The sequence below is a fragment of the Callithrix jacchus genome, chromosome 3, assembly GCF_049354715.1.
Source record: "Callithrix jacchus isolate 240 chromosome 3, calJac240_pri, whole genome shotgun sequence".
NCBI lineage: Eukaryota > Metazoa > Chordata > Mammalia > Primates > Cebidae > Callithrix > Callithrix jacchus.
The window spans coordinates 43,630,928-43,640,849 of NC_133504.1; the positions used below are offsets into that span (position 1 = coordinate 43,630,928).

The 9,922-nt window shown below is 41.7% G+C and overlaps 1 pseudogene; it reads right to left on the minus strand.

Annotated features, from left to right (window-relative positions):
- Positions 1 to 6,682: 6,682 nt before the first annotated feature.
- LOC100409932 (large ribosomal subunit protein uL15m pseudogene) lies at positions 6,683 to 7,745 on the minus strand (annotated as a pseudogene).
- Between the last annotated feature and the right edge of the window lie 2,177 nt (positions 7,746 to 9,922).

Here is a 9,922-nt window from a genome sequence, read left to right on the forward strand (position 1 = left end):
ACAGGCTTGCAGTGCACCTAGAACATAACGAGGCTGCTGCAAGCCTTCTGGGGAAGCAACTTGCTACTGTGCATCCGCTCTTCGCACGCCCACCAAACCTGCCACATGCACACCTGTTGTCCCTGCTCCCTGAAGGTATCTGCCAGTGGCCTGTCCTTCATACAGGAAGAACTTGCTTTTGCAAGCCCCTGGCCAATCTTTCTTTTTTTTCTCCTTCCAAATGGAATCCTATTTTAAATGCATGAGGGGAGCTTAATAATTAAAGAAAGCCTATGATCGCCTTGTTGCCAACAGGATAAAATAATCACTCACTATGGCATTTTTGGTAAATATAGATTTTTATAGGTGGCATTGACTTTGCTTAAAGTGGAGTGCACCTAGGCACGTCTTTGCAGCTGAAAGACTTGGGTGTGACCATCAGTGTGAGATGAGGTGATGACAGGCATATTCGGCCCATTGATTTCTGACTTCTGTCGGGGCCTGTTTTGCAGGATTTTTGGTACCTGAGATTCAGTCTCTTCCCTCCCTGGAGGGCAGTCAGTGGGCTCGTGAAACCTGGGGTTCCTATGTGGTATCCCAATCAGTCCTCTCCCAGGAAGGAGTGAGGCTCTGCATGTGGAACCCCATCCTTCATCCCAGACTTGTCTGAGCCTCAAATCATATCAGGAGAAGCCTCCGAATTTCTGCACCCAGAAGAATTCTTATGGTCATATCTACCACCCTGACTTGGAGTGAGGAAGAAGGGAAGGAAAGTTCTTAACCTGCATTTTAGAGTTGCCAGATTTAGCAAATAAAAATGCAGGACACTCGGTTAAATTAGACTCCCAGATAACAAAAAACAAAATAAAACATTTTTTAAAACCTTCTTAGCCACTTTTAAGTGTATTAAAGTTTAGTAGCACTACACTAAGAGTGTATTCATATAACAACAAATACTTCTTTTTTTCTTAGATGAGGTCTTACTCTGTCACTCAGGCTGGAGTGCAGTGGCCAAGATCTTGGCTCACTGCAGCCTCAACCTCTCGGGCTCAGGTGATTCTCTTACCTCAGCCTCCCAAGTAGCTGGGACTACAGGTGTGTGCTACCACACCCAGCTAACTTTTGTGTTTTTCATAGATACGAGGTCTCTCCATGTTGCCCAGGCTGTCTCAAACTTCTGGGCTCAAGAGATCCACCCTCTTTGGCTTCCCAAAGTTCTGGGATTACAAGCATGAGCTGCTGCACCTGGTCACAACACAAAATTTCATGTAGTATGTCCTAGTCAATATCTGAGACATGCTTACACTAAAATATAATAATTCAGTGTATATCTAAAATTCAGATTTAACTAGGCATCCTGTGTTTTACCTGGCAACTCTAGCCCATCTGTCCTGGCTTATTTCATTTCTTTGTTTGTTTGTTTGTAGTCCTAATTCCTTGTCTCTGCCAAGAGAAGGAATCCTCAGGGATCTGAGGTGGCCATCCAACCTTCAAGGGAAGAAGTTGGCAGCCTGGGGCACACCTACTAAAACATCATGAAGTGATTTTGAGCAGTCATAAAATCACATCATCCTAAAGCAGAGGTGGTATATCTATGGCATGTTCCACCTCTCTGCAGTTTCTACTTGTCACTCTGTCCATCCCTGGGCAGCCTTCTTCCAGATCACGAACTCATCCTGGCTGAGCACTAACTGATAAATAGAAGGTGTTAGCTGCTGATAAGCTTCAAATGTGACCTCTTCTCAGTCACACTCACTTTTTTTTTGCAGTGGACTAACATAATTAAGAAAGAAGGGTGTAGCCAGGCACAGTGGCTCACACCTATAATCCCAATGACTCAGGAGACTGAAGCAGGAGATCACTTGAACACATGAGTTTGAGACCAGGCTGGGTGACAGAGTGAGACCCTTTCAGGCAGGAAGGAAGGCAGGAAGGAGGGAAAAAAGGAAAGAAAGAAAGAAAGAAAGAAAGAAAGAAAGAAAGAAAGAGAGAGAGAGAGAGAGAGAGAGAGAGAGAGAGAGAGAGAGAGAAGAAAGAAAGAAAGAAAGAAAGAAAGAAAGAAAGAAAGAAAGAAAGAAAGAAAGAAAGAAAGAAAGGAAGGAAGGGAGAGAAAAAAGGAAGGAAAGAAAAAGAAAGGAAGGAAAGAGAAAGAAAGAAAGAAGGAAAGGAAGAAAGAAAGAAAATAGAAGAGAATGAAAGAAGATGGACAGGTGGTGGCCAGAGAGAATGTTGCTTGCGTGGGGTGTGCCTGCCCAGCACTGGGGCTGTGTGAGGCTGTGGAGCCCATGATGCCCATGACTGCTCACTTCTGCTAAGAATCCTCACCTTGCAGATCTTCTGAGAGGAAGAGCATTTCTGCAAAACAAACAAACAAACAAACAACTCCCCAAGAACTCTTTGTGTAATGGTTAATTCAAATCCCCCACCTGGGTTCTATTTTTACAACACTTAGACTCCCAGAGTGGAGCTATTTGGGGAAAACCCCAATGAAAACTGCAGAGCTCCAGTCTAACTGAGTTCAAGCCACTTGTGGTCCAGGTGCAAGCAGGCAGAGACAAGGAGAGCTTGCACTTCATCGATGTGCCAGGGGTTTTGGTTAGCTCTGGAAATATTAATACCTGCCCAGCTTGTGGGTTGATGCTCATGAAGTCGGTAATAGACAATGTATTCAGCACCCTTCAAATACACACAGTGATCCACACAAGTACAACCAGCTCCCACCTTTAGGGGCTTTTCTGGCAACTGATTACAATAATACCAAAATAAACCATGTAAACATCTCATAGCTCACTGCAGTCTTGAGCTCCTAGGCTCAAGCTATCCTCCCACCTCAGCCTCCAGAGTACCTGAGACTATGGGTGTGCACCACCATGTCCTACTAATTTTTTTATTCTTTGTAGAGACAGGGTCTTGCTATGTTGCCCAGGCTGATCTCAAACTCCTGACCTCAAATGATCCTCCTGTCTCGGCCTCCCAAAGCACCATCTGTCAGTTTATAATGTCAATTCATTTCCCAACACACTGAGCACTATTACATGCTGGACCATGGGATAGAAGCTAGAGTAGTATATAGACAGCAAAGATATGCCTCTTCACAAAGAAGCTTATGGTTAATCAGCAAAGATTGACAGCAGAACAACCAATCACAGCACAAAGTGGTTTGTGCCATAAGAGAGGACGCATGGGAATGCAGAGGATGGCTATAACCCAACCCATGCATGGTGGGATTGGGGAACGGGCGTACGCAGGGGACAAAGAAGGCTTCCTGAAGGCAGTGACTCCTGGCAAGGTCTGAAACAGCAAGGTGATTTCAACAAGGACATCTCTTCTTCGGCAGGGCTCTACGGTAGAAGCTCAACGCAAATGAAGGCTGATGTTGGGAAGTGGGGACACTGGCTCAGTTCTATCTTCCCTACTCTTTTGGCCCCTCAGTTTCTTTTGAGTCTGCCTTTAAAAGTCTACCAGCATGAGTAGACAGAGAAGTGGAGTCCCCTCTCTCAAGCTTTCTATTTGTTGGTTTCAGCCAAGCAATTAATTAATTTTGGGAGAGTTTCAGAGAGATCCTAGTGCTTCCATCCAATTTCAGTTACTGAAAAGCTTTACTGAGGTTGTTCTCCACAGCGTTCAGCTTTATTCTTTCTTGTTTTAACACTGAATAGGCTGTCTGTGAAACCAGCAGCTTAGGGGGGCTGCTCAGTTGTTTTGCGTGTCTCTATTTTCTGAAGCTCAGCTATAATTAAGGATTCTGACCACCAACTGGGCTTTTACCAGTATTTCTGCTCAAGGACCTGGTCGTAAAGGCTGTTCTCAGCTCAGAGACCTTGTCCGACCCCCACTCCTATAGCCACTTCCCTCAACAACCACATCAACATTCACTCTGCTCACCCAACTCAATTTGCACTTGGAGGGCATTACAACTCAACTAAAATGGTTGAAATTGAGTCAATTGTAAGAGTCTTGGGGGCGGATTACCCAATAAAACCTCAAGGGTGAAACCACCAAGGAGCAACATCAGGGAGGAAATATAAACCCAGAGGCTCTCAGTCCAAGAAAGAGAAACTTAAGGGCAATTCCTCTATTTGGAAGTGAGGAATTCTTCTGGCTGCGGGAACCCTGCAAGCATTACACTCCCACAAACACCAGATGCATTTAATTTGAGAAGATTCACTTGAAGGGCACAGCAACTAGATATGTGAACGGTTAAGGTGGATGGCTAACACTAGGTTGGAGTGGAAGAGGGTATCTTTAGCCTGAGCGCATCTGTTGAGGTGTGGGGCATTACAGTATCAGCAGCCTCTCAGAAGTTCAAGTGATAGTATCAGTAGCGTCTCAGAAGTTCAAGTGTTTGCAATTGCCTTCTTCAATTAATCAATCATAGCCATGCCCTCTCCTTTCTCACTTCTGTTTCTCCTCTTCCTGCCCTTTTCCTCTTCCTCACCCTCTTTCTTCACTTCCATCGATTACTCTATCACAACTCTCCTCTCCCCTCACTCCCACTCCTCCTGCTGTTTATGGTCTCATTTTACTGTGGCACTTGCTTAGCTTTGATATGACTGAATTTGCCCTTACCACACCAATCCCATCCTTATCTACCTCACCAAGAAGATAAGACTCAGACTCGATTCAGAACTCTCAGGTTAATGAGGCCAAATTCAAACCATAAGCCTCAAGGAGATTCTAGAAAAGAAGGTTTTGTGAAAGCCACCCTGGGCTGGAAGAACTTATCAAATAAAAACGAAACATTACTTTTCTATAGAGGAAGAAAAAAAAAAAAACAAGGATGATTAGAAGAATAGGCGTGATAGGGCTAGAAGGAAAGGAGAGCCAGATGGAGAAGTGGATTACTGGCTCTAGTCTGAGGTCTCCCTCACTCTGAAAGACAAATCCACACAATTCAATGTTCCCTGAAGTGATCATTGTAATTTTCCTTCTATCAAACTTTCAACTAGGCGGTATAGACTCCAATGCTTCAATTTCCGTCCCACCATTCCCTCTTCCCCCTGCAGCCTGGTGAAGCGGCACTCTCTGGGTCACTCATTACTAGATCCTGTGTTCACATCTAGTCCTCATTTCTTCTTCTTTTTTGTTCCCCTTAATGGCAACCAATGATCATAGTGTCTCCTTGAAGTTGTTTCCTCTCTTGGCTTCTATATCAGAACCATTCTCTGGTTCTATTGCTACCTTTCTGGTATTTTATCTTTATACAAACACACACACACACACACACACACACACACACACTCTCATATGCTTTCAGTCAATATGGCTGGCAAACTGGACTGACAGAGAAATATCTACTTTTTCAAACACCAATAAATTCTGAACTATTATCAGCTTAAATAGATATCTAATACACTGCAGCTTTCAGATATAAAATGAGATCTCAAAGCCAGAACAGGAGCTGAAAAATAATGGCTCATAGGGGTGTAAAAACTTTAGAAAAAGCTTTAATCGGCCAGGCGCAGTGACTCACGCTTCCAGTGCTTTGGGAGGCCTAGGCAGGTGAATCACAACTCCAGGAGTTCAAGACCAGCCTGGCCAACATGGTGAAACCCTGTTTCTACTAAAGATACAAAAAAAATTAGCCAGGCATGGTGGTGCGTGCCTGTAATCCCAGCTATTCAAGGGGCTGAGGCAGGAGAATCACTTGAACTCATGAAGTGGAGGTTGCAGTGAGCAGAGATCGCACCATTGCACTCCAGCCTGGGCAATAGGGTGAGACTCTGTCTAAAAAATAAATAAATAAAAATAAAAAATCTTTAGCCACTGGAAGCTGAGGGTTTTTTTTTTTTTAATTTTTCAAATGTTTTAATTTTTAAGAAAATAGCCAGCCAGGAATCATTTCATTTCTACAGTGGAAGAATTATGAATTATTAAAGTTCAATCTTTAATTGTTCAATGTAAATTAAGGTTTCACATGATTTGGATATAAAGTATCTTTGAGAAGCTAAATAATCATACTAACTGCTTGACTGAACCTGAGACACAGAGGGTGCAGTGAGCCGAGATCACACCACTGGACTCCAGCCTGGGCAACAGAGGGAGACTCCCTCAAAAAAACATCTTACTAACTGCTGAATCTTTTACATTAACTAAGTTTAATTCTCACGTTGCCAATTGATTTTATTGCTCATACAATATTCGAACCGTTTTTTCAAAATCATTTGTAATGACTGAAAGATGACGGTCTCCAATGTCAGAGAAGTAAAATTATGTCAATTTAAACTAGAACATTTACCTTCTTCAAAAAATACGTTAATGGCTTAATCATCTTTGTCCACTTTGACCATAGAATTGAGGAAATAAATTCACTTGCAAGTTTTGTTTCTCTCACCTTCGATGTTGCTAGCAAATCTGCCTAGCAGCTACTCATCAGCCTTACACCTTAAGCATACATCCTGATCTTACTCTTAGGGCGGAGGTTTTACCATCTTGACATTGGGTAGCAGTGCTTCCCTGAGGCTACAGATTAAGAGAAGTCACCAACTCATTCCCTCTGCTCTCATCTTGGCAGAGCAGGCCTACAGGTCATTCCCATTCCACTTGCTTATTCATTCTGACCTGTAACAGTAACAAGGCCTGGATGAAAAGATCATTGAAAAAACAAACAAGAAATATTCCAAAATAGTTGTCCTTTACCTTTCATAGACTATCAGAGAGTTTATCTCTGAGACAGAACCCACACAGACTCAGTTTCTCTATGCAGTCCTTGTTTCCTGCTGCTTTAATCTTAGATGAAAATAAGAGATATGAGTACACTGAAAGGTAACATCATCATCTGGAAAGTTATTCATAAGGAAAACGCAATGACAAATATACATCTTTCGGTCCCTATTCCAGTCCTCTTTAACAACTTTGCTTTCTTGGATGGGAATTCAGGAGCTGTAATACTTGAGGAGATTTTCATGTACAGGTTTCAGGATTTTCTTATTGGCCATATTCACCACCCATCCTGGAGCAAGACCAAAGAAAATCTGCCTTGGATCCTTCCTAGTACAGAGCATTTTGAAGAGTTCATCTTTAGTGATATCGGGTAAGATGTAACCGTACTTCCTGGCAAGTTCAAGTCGCGCTTCAGGAAATTTGGCAGGATCTGCCAGATATCCACGATTCTTTGTATCGGTGTAATACGGTACCAGTTCTTCTGGTGGAAGCATTCTTTTTGGAATGGGTTGTCCACGAAGAAAGAATGGAAATGGTTTGCATACAATGTCTAGACTTCTTGGATCATAGAAGGCTGTAGTAACACCACCACCATGTTTTTCAATTGGAGCAATAGCTAGTTCTGAAGCCAACTGTACTTCAATATTAACTTTCGCTGTAAAGGTGTCTGCACCCTCCTCTACCAGCTGGACACCATAATCTCTTTTAAGTGGCTGGATGGTCACACCTCTCCCATTGACAAGCTGGGTTAAGTCAATAGGTTTAGTAGGTTCAACACGACCCAAATCAATAAGATACTGCAGTCTATTGAGACTCAAAGACTTATACTGGCATCTGAAGCTATGTCCTTCTTTTAAACCTGTATTTTGGGATTTGGATGTAAAATGGATTCTGGCCTTCCTCAAAGCCCAGACGAGGCCGGGTTCCTCTTTGCCTTTCTCCTTTGTGGCCTCTGCCACATTTTCTACCTCTTCTCCGACCTCTTGGTCGCCTCTCCGGTTTCCTGGAGCTGGGATTCGGCTTTAAGTTGGTCAGGCTCACACGTGGCAGGTCCCGGAGTAGATCCAGGGCCCCGGACCTACGCCCTGCAAAGGACCGGCCATAACTCCCCAGAAGCTGAGGTTTTAACTCACACATAGAGAGGGAAGTCCAAGCTATACACCCAATATGGAAGGGGAACTAGAACTGTGCTACCTGAGTAAAATCAACATTCAAACATATATCCAGAAAAAGAGACTAGAAAATCTCTGCCTACTAAGATAGTGTTGAGGAAACTTGCTTTCCACCTAGTCTTGTGTGTAGAAAAGTAATCAATCATAAAATTTAGAACCCTGATCAGTGCTATGCAGGCCGTGATGTAAGAAGCCCAAAACATTAAAAACTACACACTAGGGGAGGGACAGCGGGTGGTGGGGGGGAGTGGAGTTAGGGAGGGATAGCCTGGCGAGAAATGCCAAATGTGGGTGAAGGGGAGGAAGGCAGCAAAACACACTGCCACGTGTGTACCTATGCAACTATCTTGCATGTTCTGCACATGTACCCCAAAACCTAAAATGCAATTTAAAAAATAAATAAATAAAAGTGAGGAAAAAAATTACTCCAGAATCCATGAATCACATAGGATCCTAACAGAGGCAAAGGAAAGACTAGCTTCTAAAGATGCCTTCATAGTCCAGAGAATGGAATTTCTAGAAAAACAATATCTCTGAAAATTACTTTATATTTCGTAGTTAGAAATTACACAGAGAAACAAACTACCATAAGGAGAGTCAAGAATTACAAACAATAGGAAAAAAAACCCTGAAAAAATATTTAAGATAAATATCTAAAATATTAAAATAATATTGAAAGTCATTTGGCAAGCATATAAAAGGTAGTACTGGCCGGGTGCGGTGGCTCAAGCCTGTAATCCCAGCACTTTGGGAGGCCGAGGCAGGTGGATCACGAGGTCGAGAGATCGAGACCAACCTGGTCAATATGGTGAAACCCCGTCTCTACTAAAAATACAAAACATTAGCTGGGCATGGTGGTGCGTGCCTGTAATCCCAGCTACTCAGGAGGCTGAGGCAGGAGAATTGCCTGAACCCAGGAGGCGGAGGTTGCAGTGAGCCATGATCGCGCCATTGCACTCCAGCCTGGGTAACAAGAGCGAAACTCCGTCTCAAAAAAAAAAAAAAAAGGTAGTACTATAGTTCTAAAAATAATGAAAAATAAAGCTACAATTACTGATATAGAAACATCAATGGACAAAGTGGAACAATTGACTGGATACAGTCAAAAAGAAAATTAGTCACTTTGAAGATAAATCTGAGAAAATCACCCAGAATGTCACATAGAGATGGAAAGAGGCAACCAAGAGTCTATACTGAAATGCTCTAACATGTTTCAAAGGAGAGGATAGAAGAGAAATCATGTTCAAATAGCTGAGCATATTCCAGAGTTAAAGAATGACAAGTATTCTCAAACTGAAAGAATATCTGTATTGTGTGCTGAATAAATAACACATTTTTCATGTAAATACATAATGCTGAAACTTCAAAACATACACACACAAATTATAAAAATTACCAAAGAGTTAAGGCAGTATTTTTTAAAGAAAGACAGTTAGAATGACAGTTGACTTTTCATCAGTGATAATGTATTCTAGGAAACATAAGATGTTATTTTGGAAAAAGAGAGGAAAATTATTTTTCTAATTAAAACAATATGCCAGCCAAAGTGTCATTCAAAGCTGAAAGAAAATGAAGACATTTTCAGACATACGAAGATTTAGAGGGTTTGCCAGTTATAGATTATCAGTCAAAGAGCTGCTAACTGATGCGCATCTGCAACAGCAACAACAACAAAAAGCCAAAAGCAAGTATGGGATGCAAAGAGTAATGATGAGTAAGTAACTGGTGAACACATTTGTTGGAAAGTCAACATAAAACTTTAAAATGTAAAAGGGAAAGTCCTTTTTGACAGAAGGAAGAAAGAATAAAGAAAACACAATCAATCTAAAAGAAGAAAGGAAAGAAAAAGACATGATAAATAAAAACTACTAAATAAGATGGCAAGTGTAAATCTAAATTTATCCCTATTAATGATATCAAGAATGTTGTTCTTTCTAGTTAGGCCACAGAGGCACTCAATAAAAGAAAAAGAAAAAGAAGTAAATAAACAAAGAAATAATAAATCCAGACTCACAATAGTCACACAAAGTAAATTCAGAGAAAAAATTTTAAAATAATGGCATGGGGAAATAAATGTTTATATAGCAAGCAAATATTAATTAAAAAGA